General features: G+C 36.6%; 1 long non-coding RNA gene across 2 annotated transcripts in view; it reads left to right on the top strand.

Moving 5' to 3' along the window:
• Nucleotides 1-26,617, top strand: part of LOC122804893 — a 215,100-nt gene that overhangs the window by 84,738 nt on the left and 103,745 nt on the right. The window contains exon 3 of one of the 2 annotated variants that reach the window (XR_006365253.1): nt 18,818-19,791. The exons of the other annotated variant lie outside the window; for it this stretch is intronic. This is a non-coding gene — a long non-coding RNA (uncharacterized LOC122804893). Of the gene's footprint in view, nt 1-18,817; nt 19,792-26,617 lie in introns of those variants that run through there. 2 annotated transcript variants of the gene reach the window in all.

Here is a 26,617-nt window from a genome sequence, read left to right as displayed (position 1 = left end):
CTCAAATTCCTTTATATCACATTCCTGCCTCAGATTGATATTTTATTGATACTGAAATTTTCCTGCTTTAAACATTGCTTTTGCACATTTATCAAGATTAAATATCATTCTTATATAATGTGAGAAAGTTTTGCCAAATGCAGTTTTGCTTTCTACTAGCATAACTAGACCAAGACAAGAGGGGCAAGTGTGTTGGGAGTGTGATCAGCCAATCTTAATCATTCTTTAATCTAATGACAGCTTTTAAAAGCCAGCATTGCATTTGTAGTCATACCTGTGCATTGCAGCTATCCATGTGTGGTCTAAACTGTAGCAACTGTTTGCTATATTTTAGCAGTTTCCTAAAGTTTAAAAGTATTTTTTTTTAACTACAGCCTGAGCACTCTAGTGCTCCATGCAGACAGGGTATAAACTGTAGCAATTGCTTACTACATTTGTAGTAAGCAGTTTGCTATACATTAAAAATAATTTCTTTTTAAACTAAAATATAGTGCTATAGGGCACAGGGTATAAACTATAGCAACTGTTTGCTACATTCCCAGCAAGCAATTTGCTACAGTTTACAAATATTCTTTTTAACTAAAATATGAGCGCTGATGTGTATGTGCTCCATGCAGGCACAGGTATAAACTGTAGCAACTGTTTGCTACATATGTTGCAAACAGTTTGCTACAGTTTAAAAAATGCTTTTTTTTAATAAAATATGTTAAAGAAGGGTTGGGGACAGAACACAGAAATGAAATCTGAATGACTGGGGCTGGAGGGGTTAGCATGTCATGCATCTGGCCACCTGGTTGGTGTGCCACTAGAAGGAATGCCCATTTTTTCTTTTGCTGGGGAGTGAGCATGGATCTAACTGTAATAAGCCTGTCACTTATGGCTTATTACAGTGAAGTGCTTTTTAGAGCTGAGGTGGTGGTGTGCTGGCTCATAGCACTGGCCTCATCTGATGAACTCTTCAGTTTTATGTCATCCAAGAAAAGTAGATTAGAAACCTGTAGGAAAGTGTTTTTTTTCTTTTTTCTGGGAGCAAAATTATAACCAACACCTAATCTAGTAAGTAAACAGCTTAATGGACCAATGGCAAGACAAAGCAACAGCGATGACAAAGAATCATCCTGGAATATCCCCCATTGGATTTGTATCCCTGGGATAATAATTTGTCCTTTGTCATGGCTTAATTGCAAAATGGTTTGCCACTGTTTCATGGTCACTTTAATGTAATTGATCAATGTAGGATGTATCGTACACATATGTAAGCACTCTTTTATTCATGAATGTGGCATGCTGTCAAATGCGTTTATGCAATCTCTCCATGCCATACTTAGATTCTTCACCTTCATACTATTCTCCATTCTGGCCTTATTAAGCAGCAAATGATCCTTTGTTCCATATGACTTTGTTTCATTACCCTTTTGTTCTCTTGCCATGACTGAGTTTTCTTCTAAATGACTATAAACTCTGTCTGTATTGATTCCAGTATATGGTTTGTATGTTGTCAGAAAACAAGTCATTGGAATATAGTTTTTTGGATGGCTTATAGATTCACTCTTCAGGGACAGGATAATTTTTCCTGCTGGTTAACCAGGTTGGTATATGTTCAGGATGCACATATAAATAGATATTACTCAAGGCTAAATTGTGTAAATATGTTAATACTTTTAGCCAGAAGTTAAGAAGCATCTGGATCTGGAGTTTTCCAAATAGGAACTTTTCTTGATTTTGTTTCATTTTTCTCTGGCTGTTAGTTCATCCCATTTCATATCCTGCACATTTGAACTCCTTAATGTTTCTTTTAATTTTTCTATCCATTCTGCATCTTTGTTATGTTTCACAGAGTCTTCATAAATATTTCTCCAAACTGTCTATTTCTTCTTTTTTGGTGGCATTTATATTCCTTTTGCTTTTAAAGTTCTCTGTAACACTTTTTTGGGTTATCAATGAATTGCTTATTTTATACTTGATATTTATCTGCGTATCTTTTAAGTATTTCTGCCTGTACTGATATCTTTAATTTATTATTTGTAATTGTGTATGGCAGATCCAGGTCTGCTCTGATACTGTGTATTGCTTTTATCACCTCTGTATTTCTAACTAATTTTGCTGATCTGTTCCTCTTTCTATATTCTTCAAGAGTGACACTTCTTATCTAAAATGTTTTATAGTTTTCTCTATTCAGTGCTTCCATGATGGCATTTTATTACTTCCCTTCCTTTCCCGTATTACTCTATATTTTTGTGGTAAGATTTTACCTGTCATTAGTTTAGCTGCACAGTAATATATGCTATTTACTTCTGTTATATTGCATGAATTTCTGTTAAAAGACTTAATTACTGTGCTCATCTGTTTTATCAGACTTGTAACATTTTGAATCCTATTTACTTTCTGTAATCTGTTTCTTTCATTAATCATATGTCTGTCCATCTCTATTAAATGAAGTGACTCTTCCCTTAGATCATTTTCTTCTAAACTGAGTGCATATGTTTTGCTCTTTGTTTCCTGCAGTTATTCTACAGAAAGTTCCAGTACATCTTCCTGTGACATTTTCTGTTCAATTGCATCCTGCGTCATCCATCGCTTTTTCATATGGTACCTCACTGGCCTATCACTCCACAACTTTATCTGTGTCAGAGTTACCACTGTGTCCTTCTCCCACCCTTGCTGTTTAGCTCCAACTGAACTTTTGTACTGGTTTCCTACTGAAGGCTCTAGACAAATATCATGTGATTAGATGATTCAGTTTTCACCTGTTTCTCCTTAAATTAGGAATTCTTTGTTGTATCATGCTGTGACGTTACCTGAGTTTGATTTTCTATACTAAATCCTTCACTTCACAGATAATCCATAAGTTCATGTCAGTCCCAAAAAGCATGATCCTAAATGGACTATTTTTTTCTGTCATTCTGGTGCATTTAATGACCATGTATGCAGAGGACCTCTAGCAGGATGTCATTCTCTGTTTGGGAGAACTTCTGCCTTTTTCTTATGGTGTTAGACATGCCCACAAAACATATATAACTGCATATATCTCCTGTCCCTAGCATGTGTACAACTCTGCGGTAATGTGTTTGTGTTTTATGACAGTACTTAAGCAGGCCAGTAAGAGCTCCTAGTATTATCCAGATATGTCCTTCGACGTGGCTATATGTGGAGACCAAGCCCCAATACCATACACACACAAACACACACACACACACACACACACACACACACACACACACACACACACACACACACACACACAATCCCAATCCAGGCTAAAATCACCATAGTATAGATTTTGTAAGTGGCAGCCCAAAACTGTTACATAAGTCTGAGTTATATACTTAGTTTTGTTACAGAAAAAAAAATTGTTTTTGTTGCAAACCCTATGGAACATACCAGCAAACCAATGGTACTTTAGCCCCCCCTACTCCATCCACCACCTTCCATGATACATACACTTTCATACACAGCCAAAATCTACCCAAGGAAATTATTCTGAAAGGTGAGTGGGCACACTATTGTCATAGGTCACATCAGAAAGGCTGGTGGACCACACGGGTCATTCCAATCACACACCTACTGATGCACCTCACAACCCCCCACCTACTGGCAAAATCTAATGAAAATGTGTCACTGCTCCCTTACCTGACAAACACAAACTAAACCAATGTCCACATCTTCTTACAGGATATATAACAACATAAGGCTATTGCATGCAATCATACACAACATGTAACAACTAATGGGTATGTACAGTATTGCGCACATGGTCTTCAGTCTAAAAACAGGTCCTATGCTTCCTCCTTAGTTCAGAAGACCTTCCCATATGGCACTCAGATTCATTATATACAACACATGTGACTGCTATGCCATGTAATGGATTCCTGCTCATGTATCTATCCCCACCTTAGACAGAAGTCAACTGATATCAGTTCAACAAATAAGCACAATACCCTTCAACTCAGTAGTAGCATGTAAGAAAAAAAAAAACACAGCTACACCTGTAGAGTCACCAACATTAGCAGGCAGTAATCTCATTCACTATCCCTAATATGTTCTAGTAATAAGCAAAGAAAAAGGCAAGGACATTTTATCCAGTATAGATACTTAGGCACGCTAGGAAAGCTTTTGCTCAGTGTGACAAATTCCATAGCAAGATGAGCAGAGTAACAGCTGCAGTTGTTTCTACTGCATATATATGATGCCTTAACCACAGTTATTGTGCTAATGAGCTTATTGAGAGCAACTCTGAATCTTAGTTTTGTCACATCTTGTACATGACCAAGGCTGTACTGTGAGACTCATTTGACATTATGCTGTCGCATGAGTTCCTATAAAGTGTAATGTGAATGTGTGTGAGCAAGTCACTGACTCCCTTAGGAATGTAGGTAAAAGTAATGTTTCTCCATGGCCTATAGAAGTGCTAAAGGGCAGATATGAAAGCAAATTTAGTATCTGTGCTGCTATGTCAAATTTCATATGATATAGTTCATGACCCAACACCATCCTGCTACTCTATGAACATTCATGTTGTACTACTGTGGTACTGTGACATGTGCAAGCAAAGGTTTTGCTATTGACCAACACATATCAGCAATAGCAACTTGCATGGAGAAAAGACAGGCACCATATTCCACTGGAGTGTAACCTGAGAAACGGCTGCAGTTTCTGAAGGTACAAATGTGCAGGGCTCCCAGGTGGTGCTCAGTGCAGACAAAAATATTTCTGTACATTACATACAGTGACCACAAAGAACACCTGCTAGGGCACTCTAATGAAGTTCCCCAGTATAAGTGGATGCCTGGTACAGACTTGCTATGCTGGTGACTGCTGCTATGAACATCAACCTATCTGATGAGCAATGCAGACAAAACTACAGTGACCTGAAGGGGCAGCACCTTGACTTTCTATGCCAATGTCAGAGAGATTGCTCATGAGATGTACAGTAACTATTCATTCCAGGTCACTTTTATAGTACATTATACAGAGGTGCAGTGGCCCTGCATGCAAATAAAACATGATTATTCCCTTTATGTTATTATTTTTAGGCTTGCAAGCAAAACGAGGGGGAACCTGCTTCTATATTTGGAGATGCATGGAGCATCTCATCAGCTGCATTGGAATTAAGATTACTGTCATATTGTAGGGACATATGGGATATCATAGCAGCAGTATATTACACAAGTATTATTATTATGAGGAGGTATGTGTAACACCCATATATACAAACTGCTGGGCATTTTGATGGCACGGTACCCAACAGCTGCACAGGGCATGTTAATGAGTTCTGTTCTTTTATGGTTGAAATCATGTGCCCAGTACATCATACCCTTATAGCAGTCTCACTGACATACAGTGACAAACATCCAAGATGCTGAGTCATTACCATGCTGTGGACATTGGCAGAGTTCAAGTGTGCTAATCCAAGTCACCTCTACATATTCCCACACTACATCAAGGATCTTAAGTATAATCTGTACTGATCACTTGCCCCCCCCCCAATAATTAGTTTATCCAAGCCTTTAAAAGTCCTGGGCACCATATCTGATTCCCACTGCAGCTGTTCATCTCCTTGGAGTATGTTCCTGCACAAGTAAGCTTAAATATTTAGTGTCTCTTGTCTCTATGTGTTTATTAAAACTACCATTTGGAAATTTAACATTATTTTAGCATCCTATATAGTGATGAAGTACTGAGATCCATAAATAGTCAAACTGTATTTACTGCTACTCGTTAATGTTAGCGTTTGTGCTCTCATAGCTAAACTGCATTGTTTCTGCCTGGTTATCCAAAAGTTTTCTACTGAATGAAAATTTACTCCTTTGAGTGATTTCAGTGCATAAGGTTTATTGAATGGTTAACCTTACCTTTTCCTCAGAGATATTTACATGTATAATTTTGATAGGGCTTGTTGCATTATCATAAATGCTTTTTATCAGTGATGTCTGTGTTTGTGGTTGCAACGGTCAAATGTTGCTAAGTATTTTTGTCATGTAGTCTTTATGTTTTAATCAGCTGAACACGCAGTGTATTCTTTTCATCATCTTCACTTTTGTTTAATCAGCTTTCTATCAAGTTATATATCAATATTGCCAGTTTGAAATTCCACAGTCTTATTTATATCCCTTAATTTTTTCTAGTTTACAAAATATCCAGTGTTATTGGACACCCCCCCACCTCTGCGAGTGCAGATACTATCCCATCTAACAATAAATCATACCTGAAACAAGGATGCACTTGAACAGAAAATCAAGGAAAAGTTTTGTTTAAAACTAATGTAGGTGCTCTAATTGAAAATTACACCTCTATACTTAATTGTACAGGTGCATATTATCAGGGTCAACAGCTGTTAGCCTCCTCCCTACTTCCCCTCCTCTCAGTTCTACAAGGGGAAAGGACTTTAAAAATATATTAAATAACATAAAATAAATGAGCCTTTAAAATATATTAAATAACATAAAATAAATACTTCTTAACTATGTTTTAGTTCAGATATCTAAACCTTCACACAATATATCCAGGGTGAAATTCTGTGCACTAGTTCAAAAAGGGCTACTTAAGAGCAAAAAACAACAATAGGAGCTCTCTGATTTATTTTGCTTGACTTGCATCTAGACTTAAAAGTAAACACTCTGTAGAGCTATGTGAAGAAATTATTACAGACTTACAACTCTGAAAATCACACATACCTTTATTAAAGTTGCAGATTTTTTTAAAATATTCCCATGCTACATTAAATCTTCCCACTCCAGTCACCTTTGTTATACTCAAGCTCACTCCACTCCCCTACCCTACCCCCATTTCCAACCCTTCCCGCTATACCTACATTTATTTGAAACTAACCACACCCACAAACTGTCATTACCCAATAAAACAAGTTCTACACAACCAACCAAATTATTGCTCTTCTCATTTTACTAAGCATACCCCACATATGATAAAGTAGGTTATCAAATCAATTATATTCAAGTTTTAACTCAGTCTATGGGTAACTTACTTGATACTAATTTTAATACCAGTTTTACATGCTTTGCCAAGTTATTCTACTAATGACTCACTACCTCAAAATAATAGCATTATATAGTCTTGTTTACTGACCTTATCACTAACCACACATTTAACTTCTTACCAAACCCTTTAAATAATTCAAACCACTCTCATCCCACGTCAAGTGACTATCTGCACAAAGTTTGGCAAAAAAGAATTATTTTATCCCTCCACATCTGTAACATTTCATCAACTCCACAACTCAACTTTACTCTAATCCCATACCAAAACACCCCCAACATCTCCCTAAAATACGACAAATATGCAGTCAAAATGATTAGAACCATATTAGATATTTTATCTAAACTTATTCTCAGAGGTTATATTCACCCTAATCCAGGCCCCAACCATAGTCAAGAAAGCATACTGTTCCAGCCATGCGATAACCAAGCCTATCACATTTATTTATTTATGAACAGTTCATTACCAGGATGGTCCATTGGGCTAAAACTAGCCTATTTTCAGTGGAGGCCAGGGAAGAAAAGCTCCACAAATATAATATTTGTCATTATATAGGTAAAGAGTGTAGAACTATATAATCAAAGTTTTAGCTTCTTAATGCTCCAAAAAGATAAACATTTGACAATTCTATACTTGACAGTATAGAACAATTATTTACAAAGTCTATTATTCTTAAAGTGAGAAAGCTGATATGTATACATACTATTTAATAGTCTAAAACAATTTTAAACACAGTTTTAGATTCTATAGAGAAAATAGATATGTAAAACTTATGAAAAATTATATCAGCAGGGTAACAATATAGCTGCAGTTTGCAAAAAGTATTAGTTTAAGAAGAGACCAAGAATATGTATGGGGTGAGAGTAGAATTATTGAGTTTGAGGATGATGGTGGCTTCATCCAATCTATTCAAGTTCCTTCCAGGATAGATAACTCATCTAAAAGACAGTCCACCTTAGACTGGATATTAGCAAATAGACCTGACCTTTCATTTCATTCTGGCTCTCTCACAGATTCCCTTAGTGATCACATTCCTGCCTACTTAATTAGACACAAAAAACCCTTTCTAAGCTTACCATTTACCATCTTATCTGAAACTAAACTAACTTTAATCACCAAGAATTCATAGACACTCTAAAACTTTGCAATTGGGTTCCACTTAAACGTCTTCCCCTACAAGATGCTGTGAAAATACTTTAATTGCACCTTCCTGATATACTAAGCAAACTAGCCCCCCAAGGGCTATTAGGATAAAATCAAAATTTGCTCCATGGCTAACAAAAGAAACTAGAGTACAATCTATGTGATAGAGAGGTGTTTGTGTAAGGAAATTTTAAAGAGTGCAATGCTTTGATAGACCTAATATGTAGTGGGAGAGAGTTCCAGTTTCTGGCTACAGAGTAAGAATAGATTAGCTGGATAGCTGGTAGATTAGGTTTATAAACCTGTAGAAGGTGCTGGTTTTCTGATCTGAGAGATATTTTTGGTTTGTACTGTGAGAATATTGAAGAGAGTGAGGGGCATATAGAGGGTTTATAAACTAACTTGTGAATAGTGGTCAGTTGTATGTAGGTAAGATAATGGGACAATTCAAGACATTGAAGAGATTGTAGGGCAAGGCAGTGGTGGGTGGAATAGGAGGAGTTGTCTGCAAACCTGCAAATTTTGCTGTAACTCATTTCCAGTTTAGATTTTAATGAAGAGTGTATGTTTGTGAGTAGTGGGGCTCCATATGTAAAAGATGGTAGAATACAGATGGTGGTGAGAAGTTTTTTTTTTTTTTTTGTAGTGGAAGTGAGAAAATGTTTGTGCCAGTTCCTGGTGTGTTTTTCACGTTGTGTTGAATGTGTAAGTCACATTTGAAATGATATTTAATTATTATCCCTTGTAGTTTTGTGTCGGAGACAATTTCAATAGGTGTTTCATTAAGAGAGTAAGATAAGTTGGTCTTTGTATATAGGGATGTTTTTTAGGGGAAAACACTAGTGCATTGCTTTTGATGGGGTTGAGGACCAGATTGTTTTAGTGAACCAGTTTTCAAAGGTAGAAAATGCTACTTGGGCTGTGTTTTGAAGAGTGGGGAAAGACACTGCTGAACAAATAATGGTTAGAGTCATCAATGTACTGAATGAATGAGCCATGGATGAAAGAAAGGTATAGGTTATTGATGAATAAACTAAAAAGTAGGAGGCCAAGTATAGAGCCTTGAGGAATGGAAGTTGGGTTGGGCAGATAAGAGGAGAGGAAGGAGTTCCATTTGACTCTCTGTTGCCTGTCAGACAGGTAGCTTGAGAATGAAGAGAAGGGGAGGAGGAAACACCTGTTTGATGGAGTTTATTTAGAAGAAGAGGATGTGAAACAGTGTTGAAGGTTTTTGAAATGTCTAGAAATATGTAAGTGATGTATTTGCTAGAGTCCCTTTCTTTGCTGATTGTGTCCATAAAAGAGAATTAGACAGCATGGTGCTGTGGCCTGGTCTGAAACCATGTTGTGTAGGTGAGATAATTTGTTTGTCAGAGAGATAGTCCAGAAGTTGAAACTGAACACACTTTTCCAGAATTTTTGAAATAGGGGAAAGGATAGTAACAGGGCAATAGTTAGACAGGTCAGAAGGGTTCCCAACTTTGGGAGGTGGTAGAGTAAAAGTCGTTTTCCAGGTATGTGACACACAGGATTCAAGGATGGATCTATTTATTAGTATACTGATAGGATATGCAATTGTGTCTACTGCTAGTCTAAGAAAGGTCATCTGCTACATTATTACCTGGCTTGAGTTTAAGTAAAAGTCATTTAATAGTGGAAATGGGAACTAGTTTTATGGAAAAAGAGGAAGTAGGAGAAGAAGGTAAATTATTAGGATATGGTGGTTGAAAAGGGGTGGAGGACTGTAAGTGGATTTGAGTAGCGGAGTTAAGGTCCATAGGGACTTGGAGAAAGTTAAAAATTATATTGGTTATAGTTTTGATAAAGTGGGTGTTAAAAATTTTGACTGTGTCTGAGTTACTTTTATCAGGGAATGGAGTGGGTGTCACTTTAGTGCCAGGGTTTGGGAGAGATGACATTGCTGGCCAGAACTTTTAAGGGTTGTACTTGTTATCAGACTGGAATTTTAGATAATATTTCTTTTTATTTCTTTTTATTCGCTTTTTGATGTGGTTGCAGAGTTGACAGTAGTTTTGCAAGGTGTAGGTGTTTTTGTTTATTTGCCACCATTTCCAGATATTGTCACAATTGTGCATCAGTTGTTTTGTAGATTTTGTAAGCCAGGGAACATAGCTAAATGTAATCCTTTTTATGTGGGGAATGGTGAGTTTGTTTAAGGTTTCAAGAAATCGATTGTTAAACAGAATGGCTGCATCATCTAGGGAAATAGTTTTTAAGCTGTTCCATTTGGTGAGTTTCAGAAGGTCAAGGAAAGTTTCTGGGTTGAAATTATCTAGATGTGAGTTATTTAAGTGTTTTGTTCTTTTTGAAGACAGGGAGAAGCTCTTAGGCAAATCACTTAGTGTATTTGGGATAATACCGGCTAAGGAGATTTTGTTGGGGTGACTTATTAGAATCCAGTCTAGAATGGCTCCATCAGTACTTCTTTTGTTGGGCCTGGTAGAAAATGTGATTAAATGGATGAACTGATTTAAGCTGATGTGAGATGAAGGAAATTCTGAGCAAGTGAACAATTGATGTCAACATCCCCTAAAATAATGGTTTCATTTTGCATAGTTTGGATGATCCAAGTCAGGATATATTCGAGGGTATATAGGTTGTTGCCCACTATGCATTGTTTTTTATTGTTGTTTAAATTTAGAAAAGATATTAAAATTTCTGCTGTGGAGAATACTGGAATATTATAGGAGTAGGGGATATATAGTAGGAGTTTGAATAGAAGAGGGCAACACCACCTCCTTTTTTGTTTAGTATATATTGTCTGAAAGTACAGAATCCTTGGCAGAGGAATTCAGAGCCCTTGTTATTTTATGTGGCTTGAGAGTTTCTGTAGCAGCAATTATGTTAGGTTGATTATGTGAGGTCCAGCCATGAAACTCTGTTATTTTATTTTGAATGCATATACCTCATTTCATATATCTAATTATACATACCTAATTTCCATATTAAATCATAAGACCTCATAATATTAAACATTAACGTCAAAAGTATTACAAACACACTCCATTAACTACATGCGGCCCTTTCGATATATTCCACAGATATTGCTCTAATCACAGAAACGTGGCTAAAACCCGATAAATCCAACAACAATATCCTACCCCAGGATTTAATATACTAAGACAAGGCTGAATGGACAAAAGAGGTGCAGGAATAGCTATTCTATTTAAAAATAACCTCATTCTTGTAGTCATAGAACTTAATGCCCCAAATGTTGATAACACAGAAATCATTTTTGCACAACTAAAACTTAATGGTATAAAGCATATAAATATTTTGGGATCGTATATCCCTCCATGTCAGAACATCTGCACATTAGAAAATATTTTGGCTTGGTCCTCCAAAGCACTGCTTTAAGAGACAATAATCTTGGGTGACTTCAACACTGACTGGATCACCTGTAATTCAAATAATCCTACCAACCACATTGACCTCCATGGCTTCATCCAATCTATTCAAGTTCCTTCCAGGATAGATAACTCATCTAAAAGACAGTCCACCTTAGACTGGATATTAGCAAATAGACCTGACCTTTCATTTCATTCTGGCTCTCTCACAGATTCCCTTAGTGATCACCTTCCTGCCTACTTTATTAGACACAAAAAACCCTTTCTAAGCTTACCATTTACCATCTTATCTGAAACTAAACTAACTTTAATCACCAAGAATTCATAGACACTCTAAAACTTTGCAATTGGGTTCCACTTAAACGTCTTCCCCTACAAGATGCTGTGAAAATACTTTAATTGCACCTTCCTGATATACTAAGCAAACTAGCCCCCCCCCCCCCCGAGGGCTATTAGGATAAAATCAAAATGTGCTCCATGGCTAACAAAAGAAACTAGAGTACTCCTAAAAATAGAGACAAAGCTTGGAGTAAATGGCACATTACTAAATCTCAAACAGACAAACAGGCATACAAAAAGTCTAATCAAACAGGACAAAGCAACTTATTACTTAATTATCCAAAACAAACACAACAATCCACAAAAATTCTGGAAAGAAGTTAATAACATTCTCCTACCAGGCAATGCTAGCACACCCACCCTATCTTTCACTAATAACCTAGACAATATAGCCACTCAATTCAACAAATACTTCACTGAAACAAGTCTAACTCTCTCCAACAAGTACACCTCCACAACCACTCCTATTAAACCTACTGGTGACAAAAATAGGAACTCCTTCCCCTTACAAGCCATATCTAACAACACAATAGAGAAACTACTAAAGAAAGTGAAACCCACTACCCTAGCTGCAGATAAACGTCCAGCAGAATATTTTAGAAATGCAGGTGATCCTATCTCCATCCCTATATCTAACCATTCATTACTGAATAACTAGTTCCATCAGTTTTTAAAATTTCATATATTATCCTTTTCCACAAAGGTGGCAAGTCAACAGAATAATCCAGTTATTGTCCAATTTCTATACTGTTAGTCATATCCAAGATACAGGAAAGATGCTGTCACACACAAATTGTGGACTTCATACTTACTAACAAATTACTATCCAATACCCAACATGGGTTCCAACCCTTCCACAGCATCACCCCTGCCCTTATGATCTTCACTGACATAGTCAACCACCAGAGAAATAATAGCAAATTTGTCTTTGCTGTTTTTCTCAACCTCTCTAAGGCTTTTGATATGGTCTCACACAGCAAGCTCTTAAATGTACTTACCAAACTCAGCTTACTCTACTCTGTCCTGGTTCAAAGACTATCTAGCAGGCAATCAGCAAGTAGTTCAATGGCAATAAAACCTTTATTCACTTCTACCCATCACATTTACTCTCTTTACTAACAATGTCCGTACAACAACCCTTCATGCATCTCTTGTACAGTACGCCAGTGAATCTACACTGATATGTACAGCTTCCTGTCTACAGCATCTACAATCAATAACTCAACAATCTTTCACTACAGTAGAAGCTTGGCAAACTAATTCTCAACTTATTTTGAGCCCCAGCAAATCCAGGATTATGCTTTTCTACCCAGCTGGAAGCACTACTCTTCCCCCATCCTTCAGCATTTCATCACTAAGTAAAACCATCATCTCTCCCATACAACACAAAAAACCTTTAGGTGTAGAAATCAACATTAGTTTGCAATTTGAGATCCATATTGCCCAAACCATTAAGAAAGTACACAAAAAACTAGGTGCACTTTATAGTAAAAATATATTTCACTAATAACACAAAAAACACTATAGCTAGAACACATCTTATCTCAACTCTTCTCTATGCATCACCAATTCTCACAATCCTTAGGAAATCAGATGTAGACAAATTAGAATCCTACTATAACAAAACTGCAAAATTTCCTACTGACACCAGCTCTAGGACACATTATTGCACTGCCTTTAAACAATTTAATTTGCTAGAACTCCCTCAGATAATAAACTTATTACCAACTGTGCTTGGCACATAAGATCCTGCACCAACCTGAAAAAACACTAGCACTTCAAAACTTATTAATTCCTTACTCTAACAAATGTGTACTTCGCTCAAGTAGCAAAGCCTCTATTAAAGGTTACTAAAGCAAATGATAAATCAGACAAATCCCTTTTGTCGAAATACACAGCTCAAATCTGGAATAGCTTACCATCAGAAATAACATCTATTACCAATTTATCTTGCTTCAAAATAACTCTTAAGTTTCACCTAACCAATACACAACTATGCTTCTGTACAAATCCTGCTTAGGAAAAGAATTCCAATTTTCTTCTTTCAGCTTTTCCCAGTTAGGGGTTGCCACAGCAGATCACCTGTCCACTCATGATTGGCAGTAAAGTTTTACAGTGTCGAGTTGCCAGCCCGGCACCCAACCTACCATGGAAGGCACACACATGGATGCACTCATGCCTAGGGCCAATTTAGAGTGCCCAGTCCACCTACAGCATGTCTTTGGGATGTGGGAGGAAACTGGAGCACCTGGAGGAAACCCACGTGACCACAGGAAGGACATGCAGACTCCAGACAGAAGGCACCCCAACCAAGGATCGAACCAGAGAACCTCTTGCTGTGAGGCGACAATGCTAACTGCTGCACCACTGTGGCCGCCCTAGGAAAAGAATTCCAATGCAATGCCCTATTTCCTATTTACTCTGTACACTCGTTCTCTAGGTAATACTAGTTCTTCATGTAAATCAGATCACATCTCACCTTTCTAAATACTTCTACCCATTCTTATTGCAATCAAAATGAGTATTCAAGGACTATTGTAAAAAGTTTCAATATCTATATGGTGTTGCATCTCCTTCGACAACAGGCAATCAGTCAATGTTATACATGAAAATTGCTCAGCCACCGATTGTTATTAATAATACCTGCTTTACATTGTATAAGTCACTCATTTTCCAGATAGATTTCATTTTATTTTTTTAAGAATAATTCTCTTTTTCCTGTACTAGACTATGCAACAATGCCATTAATAAGAATATATACATGGATGTATTTTTATCCAATGTTATATGCTTAACAGACATGTCAAGTAATGTATATATAAACCTTGTATTTGTAATTATAATCATTGTTACATGTTCAATGTGAAAGTTTTCCCCATGGATCTCTGCTGAAAAAGTTGTTTTGTCCAGTCAGACTTTCCTGGTAATCAAATGTAAAATAAAATATTCCCATACTTGTCAGATACCACCTCACCAAATGCTTTTTCATGTGTCTGTTATGCATAGCACACCCATACTATTTTATTATTATGACTAGTCTCTCTCATAGTACATGACATCTTACATGGTTCCCCACAATATGAGGCCAGCTGCCAATATCACCAGAATGGTCTTGCATGCCTGCAGTACACCATAGTTGCAAAGTGTTCATAAATGGCCTGCAAAGTTTGTGTCAATGCATGAATACATATAGCCTTTCTTTGTCTGTGCACCACATGTAATACCCAGATGGGCATATCTGCATATAATTTCCATGGCATCTAATTCCCAGCAGCACATTACAAATAGCAGTATCACACATGGCTGTTTATTGTGGCCACTGCTATTATGCTACTTCACCCCTGTCTCCACATCTGCTATTAAGATTGTATCACAATCTATACCTACACATCATCAGGCCTACTTCTGTCATTGCATTCCAGAAGGTATTTAGTCATTTTGTTTGTACAGCTGATAGGCAGAGACAGGCAAAACACTAATACTTTCATTTAATTTCCTCTCTTTTTCTCTCTATCCTTCCATTATCACTTATTAGCTGTTTATTCTTTTGCTTTTTTTCTATTTATGTTACTATTTTGTGCAGTATCAGCCAAAGCTGTGCCTGAAGTGTGATAGTATTCTCCATTCTCTCATCTTGCCTTGCCTTCTCTTGCTGGTTCTCCATCTCCCTACCATCTTGCCTTTCTATCAGGTGACATAACTCATAGGGAAAGTGAAGCGGAGGACTTCTTGGTGGCCACCAGTGGCACACCACTTGAGGAGTGTGCTGTTGCAGCCACTGGTGGCACCACCTGTAAGTATTGTAACTTAATACTAAGTTCAGATACGCTGCACAGCCATCGCAGTTTGAAGCCCAGAATATTGGAGTTATCTGCTACTATTATATCTCATGAAAAGTTATTTCAGATCAGAGGAAGGTACTAAGCACTTGTGTTCAGTAGTGCAGACAGAAACTATTAGCCACCTTTAAATATAACAATGTAGTACACAATCTTGTGCCTGTATAATGGCAACATAGACATCCCTGCGAAGGTTAAGCAGCTTTATGCCTCCCAGGGTATAAGGAGTTATTTTTAACAAATATTTTGCATCTGAATCTATTTCTGTAAGCTGAAAAGATCAGCTTATTCAAACAAAGCTACCTAATTGAGCTTATCCTGCTTATCCTACATTTAGATGTTGTGTTTATTCCGTATATTATTACAAGATAGATTATATGGTTACACAACAAAGTACAATTCCCTGCAATATTTTTCTAAGTACACTGTAACAACTAAGGTAAAACTAAAAGGTTCACAGTTGTCAGCCTCACTGAGGGGTTACAGATCCAATGTCTATTAAGGATTACAATCAGCAGTGCATTATGTATTATGTACATGCGAGTTTAACACTAACATGAAATAATACATTTGAATGAAACAGGCCTGTTCCATAATGGGTCAGGTATACCATACAGAGTAGCAGTAATTTTAGTTTCACTAAAAAAGTAGTACATATTTTTACAAATATTATTTTTTTTTGCATATTATAATTAGTTTGAGTCTGTTATGGATCGCTGTGATTAGCTTATGAAAGTCAGTTCTAGTGTGATGGGATAATATTAGTAGGAACAAGAGGTTTGATAGAAGCAAATTACATGGCTGTGGCTTACAATAATTAAATATTAGTTCTCCTTTAACTAATTATAGTAATCAAGTGGGCATTAAACATTAGACAAAGTGTACCTGTAAGACACAATTTTAGGAAATTAGGAAAACCTGTTAGTGATTATTTGGTTTAATTGAATACCTGCTAAGCAAACATTTCATAGAGGTTAATATGTGGTTATACAAAGACTGCCTGAGAACATTAGGGCAGCTTCTGTTGCAGCAGCTAATCTAAGTAAGGCTGCCTTGTTTTAATAAAAACATAGAGTGAAAGCACTACAGAGGGAAACCAGTTAAGGCAAAGTACATTTTTAAATGACTTGATTATTATTCAATAAAAGTAGTGTTGATAATACATTATTCACTGTTGACCACTCCATGATACAGTAGTTTGGGATTTTATTTTTATGTTTGAGAGAAGTTGCAATTCACAATGCACAGCAGCTGTAAGTTGCTGAATAGGAAATTATCAGGCAGCCTTTTGCCGGAATCCCTGGATGGGTTCCTTAGGTGTCCGTTGTTACCATTGTTGGAGCACTTTGTACAAAATCAAAACAGGATACACAATCACAGCTGTTATCCAGTAAGCACGAATTCAGGCTTGGCAAGTGCCTCACTGTGTTGTTAATTTTACTGTCGACAATTAACAAGTAGCTTCATATACAGTGTTAGCACTTTAGATTAGTCAGAGCATTGTAAGTTTATAATGTCACAACATTTAGGGTAAAAAATTCAGTAGAAGCTCTACCTTGATTGTTATAAAAAGCTTGCTTACCAAATTATCACTTCAGAAAGCAGTAACATGGGAAATAGGGCACTTTGGGATAAGTGGAAGAGAACAATAGAAGGACGTGGCATTTTGCACTACTAGAGAACAGTCAATACCAGTAAAAATATACAACTTAGAAGAAGGCAGCAAGGAAGTGTTGAGGCATCTGCAGAAATGTTTTTCCTTGTCCTGCTAATCAGTACTGAGATCCAGCATAGAGTGACTCAGGATACCTCTAAATAGAAGGCTTAATATCTTCCACTGAGATCCCTTGGCTATGTTTTTAGAAAATACTTGTAAGACTATTGGACTTAGTCAGTGGTGCTATAATAAACCTTTTCCTTTCTCAGATGTTTTAGAGCCATATAGCCTTTTAATAATAATATGAACCATTTGAAGAAAAGGTGCTCATCTCAGTAATGGAGAGGTGGAACTCCTGTCTGCAGGAAATGAAGGTTAACAGGGAACAGTATGCACTATCCTTACAGTATGTAGACTTGAAGACAGTCCCTTTCTAATGTTACAGCAATCTGTTTTTAATGATTTCTTTTGTTTTACATGTATACTTCTTTGTGAAATTACATTCTGAGTGAACTGAGTAAATGTTAGAAGTATAGTTGAAAATGGCCCCTTAAGTTGCATTCAGGGTATCTGAATAAAATGACACGTATCAAGACTGTGAAGGCCTGGCACAGCAGCATAAGAGGACATTATTTTACTTTATCTAGTACCAAATAAGCAAGACAATGCTGTACTCAAGTCCTACCTTAAAACAATACTATTTAAATGTTAATGATTAAGACAGACAAGCTTTGTAATATATGGTAGAGAAATGATTAGCATGCTATATGAATGTACAGATGTTTGTAATAAGCACTTATTAATCTTGCAGCTTGGAATGTGTATAATGATTTTGAAATGTTTTTGTAAGGAAGAGTTGTTTGATACAAATCTTATGTACCTTGCTTGACCAAGTAAGTTTTAAATTATAGCATTTATGGTAATGATCTCAAGATGATCAGTGAATTTCTTATTCACCATTGGCATAAAACACATTTTTGATGCTTATTGATATTTTTGGGGTAAATGCATCTGTACATCATAATATTTAAGTTTTACTTTTTGAATTGCAATTGCATATATACGTTTCATTGAGGGTGTAAAATTATTAATCTTACGTACAGCTTTCAGATACAGAGAAGACAACCTTACTATATGTCTTATGTAGTTGTTATAAACTTCTGTTATGCATGTGAAAAGGTATATGTAACTGACAGAATTAAACCATGTTGAAAAAAGAGAAATTTAGTTATAAGAAGCAGGCTGGATAAAGGACTAATATTACTGAAGGCACGTTTTACAATGCTGCACTTAAGTTTCAGAAGTTCGAGGCAATGATCCTAGTCCATTTGGAGGGTATCGTGTATTCCACTCACCAGACCTGTTTTATTATACTCTAGTGTTTATTGCACTCGTGTTTCTTTTAGTATGCATTCATTCATTTACCATATAAAAGAAACTACAATTCAGGCTAACCTATTGTTTTTTTTTTTTTTCAGCATATGTTCATGTTGAGTGAGAAAACACTAAGTTTCAGGTGAAACTTTGCTATCTGATTGTTATTTGCATCTTTAGGTATGCAGTATTCATCCAGAGTGTCACATGATCTGTATCAAGAACAATAGTGAGACGTGGAATACAAGACTGTCACCCACACACACACACACACACACACTTGCACAAAAAGAATACAAATGAAATTCAAGTCAGCTGTGAACTGGGACCATGCCATAACATGCAGAGATACTTAGTTCATCTTGTACATAGCTCTGACAACTGACATTCTCAAGGTGCTTACATTGGCAGCACTTGGCTCTGTGTGGATTATCATATCATCTGTATAACACATTATGTCAAAAAGAGATTTTCAAATATTTTCATTGTTTGGAGTATCTTTTAGCGGTTATCTTATATTTCCTTCAGCAAGGCATTTCTTGCCATTTTGGCTTCAGCTATTAAGCCTGTCACATAAATCGTACCTCTGATCTTCTGCCAGCATTGCTTTTTAATCTCAAATAATATTTTGTTTGGAAAAAGGAATAGACTAGTTTGCTTAGAGTATAATTAAGCAATCCAGTATCTCAAAATTTTACTTGCTGAATGAAGATACTAAGTAATCTACAACAATAGCTAAAAGTACTTATTGTATACAAAAAGTTAAATGAGGTTCTGCTGTTGTGACTATATGATAAATGTCAGTTTTTGGTGGCAATAATTATATTATCTTAACATATGTCAGTTTCCAGGTTTGCCAGCGAAATGCTTGCTCATCACAATTGAATAATATGTTAACTTGTGAGTTGCCTGTGCGGTGCATTGGTAATGCAGAATGGTATGTAATTAATTATCCATCAATATAGCTAGACAGAAACTTATATCAGACACACCAATTATCCTAAAACCACCCGGGTTTGTGTGAGTGTGCTATGTATGCATCCATGTGTTGGGAGTGTGTCTGTATGTGTGCATGTTTTTTGTGGACCTTGTTGTATGTGTGTCTCTTTGTGTGAATGTGTGTGTGTGTGTGTGTGTGTGTGTGTGTGTGTGTGTGTGTGTGTGTGTGTGTGTGTGTGTGTGTGTGTGTGTGTATGTGTGTGTGTGTGCGCGTCTGTGTGTGCACATGTGCATATAAGTGGAAGAGGGTACTTTTTGGATATGTAACTTCAGACTGACCGTAATGGATTTGAGGGTTATACACCTAACAATTTGGAAATTGCATAGAACAGACGGATGGCCTTTTATTTTTTATAAATATATATTTTTTATAGTTGCTTATTATATACAATGTGGCATATACAAAGTAACCAAATATTTTGCTGAACTATAATGCATACGGCCATAACTCTGTTAGCTATGACAAAAATAAAAGCCTTTTTATTCATTTTCTTCTGCATTATTACATATGCTGTTAACATTTTAAGCCACTGTGTCTCAGATGGCTGAACATGGAATGAGGAAGCATTGCATACTGCTTAAATGAGTTTAGTGGAAGCATTTCTGACTTTGACCTTTGAAACTTGGTGTATCACTATGCACCTGTATTTAGCACAGATCAATATTCAGGGCAAGCAGCAGTGACAAGTCTGTAAAGATGCCATTGGGGTGCAAATGTAAATTTGGGATGGAATAACAGATCATTGGAATTAAAGGGATGATTAAGAAGAAAGAGAAGGGAAGACTAACATGTTGGCCATGAGTCTAGAGGTAAAGCAGGAGTTCCTTAGTGAGCAATAGCAATACAAAATCGAACAGATGAAGGAAAATGTGACAGTGATGACACACTTAAAATAAGGCCTAGTGAAAAAGATCCATACTCATGTAAACCATAGTCTTTCATAAGTACACCGGGAAGAGTCATCATTTAGACTTAAGTGGCTGGTGAAAATAGTGGAAGCTGGTCTCAAACTAGAGGGGTTCAAGGTAGAATCAAGACTGAGGAATTGGAAAGTTCCATGGTTGAATGGCAAGATATAAAAGGTTGTGATAAGAAGGACAGTGTCAACATTTAAGAAAATGATTAGAGAATTTCCACTGGTATCTGTTTTGAGTCCAATACTTTTTAGTATATTTGTCATTGGAATTTCTCAGGGAATAGACAATAGCAGAAACATATTTGCTGATAATATGTAGATAGATGTAGCAGTGGAAGATGGAAAGCCTACAAAATGGAGTGGAGAGGTTGATCAAATGGGCAAAAAGTTGGCAATTAATGTTCAATGTAAACAAATGCAAAAAACAACCTAATTATGATGTAACACATAGGGGAGTGGAAATAATGGTAAAAGACCAGGAAACTTTTTGGAGTGGGTATCACAACACCTGGATTAGACCACTAGGGGTACTGTGAGAAGGTTTTGGCAGCTTCAAAGAGATTATTGAGGTGTATCCTCAGAGAATAGATTCCAAAAGTAAAGACATAATGTTTCCACAATACAGGGCCCTGGTCAGAGCACATTTATCATAATCTGCAGAGTTCTGGAGGTTACACAAGGAAATGGATGTGAAGATTTTGAAATGAATCCTGATAATGTTACTACAAAGATCCAAGGGATGAGAATAAGATGTAAGGCAAGAGGCTTGTGGATCAAGTACTGTTCACAGCTGAGACCAGTAGAGATACAGGGTCTGAATAATATGCTCGAAGTTTTAAAACTTTGACACTTATATGATCAACAGCATATGAGCGAAGTTTTAAAACATTGAACATATAATAAAAATAAATAAAAATGAAAAAAGACTACCTGAATGCTCTAAGCAGGGGGAAGCATCCCTGCACCCCACACTTGGGGGGCTGCACCCCCCCACACCCCCGCTACTTAAATATACCAACTCTGAGATCACACTACAGTGAAGTAAAGGGAAATATTCCCTAGAGTGATCTCCACTGAAACTTGCAAGCTTTCAAAAGTTCGCTCATATGGTGTCGACCATATGAGACTCGGCTTTTTGAAAGTTTGCACTTCTGATATAGACCCAAGATACAGAGGATAAGAGATAGGTGCACACAGTCATGTCAGTGAGATGTAAAGGCATCATCCTGAACTTGAAGAACAGACAGGGCAGGAGAGAACACAATCAGCAGATTACAGAGACAAACTACTCTCTGGATCTCCAAAAGTTTTGCAGACTTATGAAATGGACTACTGGAATGATTGGGGGAGAAGGAATCTCAGACAGCATTCAAAAAGACGTGGAAAAAGGGTAAAAGGTAAGGTAATAATGGAGGGGAAGTTGAATGTTACATGCAATTAAAGTGAGATGAAAGAGGTTTATTGTCTCTAATGAATAAATAACTGAATCAATGAATTTTGATTAGTTTGACTATAACATTTAGAAAAAGACTTTGTTCTGTGCATTCTATTTCAGTCTTTAAATTTAGTGCATAACATGCATTACATCTCTCTGGGTATTTATATTACCTGAAGTACTAACTTTATCACTGTAGTTGCCTTATGTTAAATTGTCAGCTTATTTCCATCTAAATAATAGCTTCCTTATTTCATGTAAGTGACTGGTGCTTGAGTATACTGCAGCAGTTAATATTCATTATCGACTGTTATTTTTATTTTGCTGTATAACCCTATGTTCTTTGGGCATGCTTTCAGTGAGTTCCCAATGCCACAAAGTAAATCTGCTGAAAGCCATTTTCATTGCCAAAGGAGTTTGTCCTTTACTCCATTACTGTACATCCTAGGAATAGATATATACAAGTATGAGGTATGACAGGGGTGTTGCTCCAGTTGGGTTTTGTAAGGGGCTTAACTCTCCATAAAACAAACAAACTAAATAGGTAGTTTAAACTTCAATGAATGTGGCTTTCAGTGAGTTATTTTCATGATGTTGACACTTGCCAAAGTTCCTTTAGTGGGATGACATAACTTCATTCAAGGTAGTGTTTGAAGATAGACCTAATAGTTAAAATAAATAAAATAAAATAAAATAAAGCATGTCTTCACAATTAAGCAACTAAATCTTACTTATAGTTAATTAATACTTCATATTGCTATGGTTTTCTTTTCTTACCATTAAGTAGTTATAGTTAATAGCTGTATTATTATCAGTTAATGAGTGTGATCTGTCAGACATTCTCTCAGGATGAAATTTCATTTGTATTCTAGTATAATGCTACATTTGACTACTGTCTAAACTAAAGTGTAGAAACTATAGTGAAGTGATCTAAATAGGTTTGCATTTCTGAATGTGCAGATTATTTTTTAAGTAATATGGAATATTCGTGATATAAACTGCACATCTATGCAGAGTTTGCTGCATGTATTTTAATTATTCATTTTGAAGGCAAAGGTTAAAAATTTACAAAGGTAGGAGATGATTTTTTGTGCTAGTTTCCTTGCATACACAACTGCAGTCCATTGTCTCCGTCACACAGATGTTTTTTTCAGGGTCAGTAAACAGCAGAGCAATCCTATATTCGATTCAGCAGACATCACAGGAAACCCACATAAAAATGAAGTGAGGATGAAACGAACACACTATGAAGAGCAGATGAGATCCAGCCAGAAATACTGAAGGTATTAGACATTTTTGTGGTGTCATAGTTAACCAGAGTGAGAATGTAGTCTTCATTTTCAGAAATGGAGCTGGAGGGTCTTTCCAGTTATAGAGGATCCTACAATTTATCCTGCTAGTTAAAACGTATGCTGGAAAATACACAAATTCCAAAGGTCGAGTCTTTGATTAAGGATGAGCACTGTGGATTCCATTCTTTGTCGCCTAAGTGGTCCCACTCTGAATTTTGAAAAATCCCAAGATCTTGTAACGAAAAATCCCAAGACTGAACAAAAATTCCCAAGCTACTGAAAATACAAGAAAACGGTGAAATGAGAACACTTTTACATACATAGTATATTCACAAATATAGAGAAAACTATCCTACTTGTACATTTCTGTTTTTTTCCAGTAGGGTACACTGTGGATACATTTCAAGCACTTTGCAAAAATCTTTTCAACACACACTTCTGTACCAGCACTTTGATTTACACAACATACAGTTCTAATACATTTGTAACACAAGCATCTTATATGAACCATGTTGATATTCCCAAATACCATGTAATTATTTACACAATTCCAGCTGGCTATGCTGTCAGTACCTCCTTTGTCACACTTCTATATAAATCATGTTGATATTAACAAATGAGATATAATTATTTACAAAATTCTAGATAGCTGTGCTGGCAGTATCTCCATTCATCACAGACCCCATCAAATATATTACTTCTAAGGAATAATGACATATCACAGGACTCATTTTGCTGCCACTGCTATTCAATATATAGCACAAGAATGTATACCATTAAATGTAAGACTACAGGAGGCAGCAAGGAAGGCATGATGGTGTCACAGAAGGACTTAAAGAGACTCTTTGTAGTAAAAAGCATTACCACTGGAGTTTCATGTTGCCAAGCTAAGAGCGCTCTAGTCTGAACTAAATGCAATGAAGTCTTAGCAATGAGGTCTTTGTTTTGGATCAGTAGGCCTAATTATACATACCATAAACCAAAAGGATTCTTGTGATCCCACAGGCTTAATAGGACATGGTTGTAGTGAGAACAATGGTTTACTAATGTTTGTTTGAACGGCAAAACATTTGCCATTCAAAACAACAAATAGTAAACCTGAAAACGCACATTCCAACCTGCCACAATGTTGACCCAAATGATCAACACATTCGACTCGACATTGTGGCCGAAACCATCACGTGATAGCTATATAGGAGCTGGTGTAAATCAGACTCCTATATGACAAATGACATTTTTACATGGGGGCTGTGCCCCCCACACACCCCCTACTAATATATTCTAACTCCGAGATCGCACTGCAGTGGGGATGTGGATGAATTTCCAATCCCCACTGTACCGCAATCTCCATGCAGATAGTCGAATACACTTATGCGAATGCACTACAACATTTGCATAAGTGTATTCGACTATCCCATCCATTAATGTTTTGTGCACAACATTCTGATTTTCAGCAGCAGTGCTGCCGACAGAATGTCGTTCGCACAAACCATAGTAAATCAAGAACAACACAGATGCATCATTTTTCACATTACAGAAAGATAACTGTTATGTTCAGCAAAACAGTATGAGAAGGAAGAGTTCCTAGATGAGGAAGATCAGTCTACTGGTGTACAAATCAGCTGATACAATTTCATTTAGAAACTAGTCTACACTTTTAACACCCTTAGAACCCATGTACCCAAACAGCAAATGCCTGGATACCTAGTTAAATTGGCATTTATTGATATTGCCAGACTGCCAGACATACTCATTGTAATCCATGATGACATATTTTTAAAAAATAAGTTGCTTACAGTTTAATGTGTTAGAAGTTAAACAAAAAATCTCTGGCATATTTATCACAGATTATTATATATATGCTATGTTGAATTGCTTTTATCCAGAATGTCTGGCTGTCTAAATGTATTTTCTTTTCTGCTAAAGTCAGTCATTTCAATTTCAGAAGTTTTTTTCTTCTTCTTTTTTCAGTAGTGAAAATGTATACTGTGGTGGTAGTTAAGGGAGATTATATTCTGAAAACTGTTCAGCAGAGGCCAGGGGAGCATATCTCCCAACAGCAACAACATAAAATCATTTAAACAGATAATGAAATAACATATACAAACACACAAAATTAAAATAAATATGTTGCATGTAATATACAAAAATAAAAAAATAAATAAAGTTACCTATGTCAGTGAAGGAAAAAAGTTATCAAACTGACAGAAGGTGATATAAAAGACTAAGTTTCTATGGATGAAATGAGTGTTTATGGTAGCAAATGGAGTAGTAGTGAATAACAGCAATTGTAGTGTAATATAATAAAAAGAGTGTCTTATTTGTGTATTGTGTTTATGTAAAATAAAATTACTAATTTGGTAAGTAATTATGATATGCTACCAACCAGTTGTTAAAAGAACAGTAACAAATCCAAAATTCTTTCAGGTGTACTTGTAGATGGGATTTGAATTGTAGTGATTTTCAGTGAGGCACAGTGTTAAAGAGGCATTTTATTCAAAAAGCTTGGCTACATGCAGAGAGTTGGCATCATGTGATGATGTGACTTAGTCAGAGTTACTGTCCGAATCCGAAAGTCCAATGACAATGTTAATAGTGCTGGACTGCTGCAACTGTTTGTGATGTGCGACATATCGAGCGTGACACCTTCCTTCACGTACGTCTTCGACAAGTGTTGTCGGAGGTGCCCACAAATGACACTCGACACCCTGCTGCACAATGGCCTGCTTCACCAGAATTCTGTCCGCCACTGTTCGACATTTCATGGTGCTAGACTGTTTAGTTTTAATGAGAATAACTTGAGAAAAAATTCTCTCGACACCCGCAGTGGAATGGGGCAAAGCCAGCAACGTACACATGAAGTCAGACAATATTCCGAATCTGCACCCATCGTTGCCATCCTTTACACTGCCGAGTTCTTTCCAGAAGTGAGGCAGATCACAATTAGTCAGATGACTGAGTGAATCTTTGGCATAATGAAGTGTTCGCCACTGTTCCTGAATAGTATCCAGCTCACATTCCGGCACACTATTAGGAAAATGTGCTGCTAGCTGTACAATAGATGCTCTGACATAATTGGGATCTGTAGCAAGTCGGGTTCCCAGTGCTTCGACTGGATCCAACAGCTTCAGCTGAGCAAACATTGAACTTGAGGAAAGTGGGAAACATTTATGTATCTCAGTGCACAGCTCAATCAAAAATGATAATGCGTCCTTTCTGAACATCATCTCCTTGTCACGTAGAGGCTGTTTCACCAGCATT

The sequence above is a fragment of the Protopterus annectens genome, chromosome 6.part0 (assembly GCF_019279795.1).
Source record: "Protopterus annectens isolate FY-2018-M chromosome 6.part0, PAN1.0, whole genome shotgun sequence".
Classification (NCBI taxonomy): Eukaryota; Metazoa; Chordata; order Ceratodontiformes; family Protopteridae; genus Protopterus; species Protopterus annectens.
Note: the sequence above shows the minus strand (reverse complement) of the source record. Positions and strands in the feature narration are given on the sequence as shown.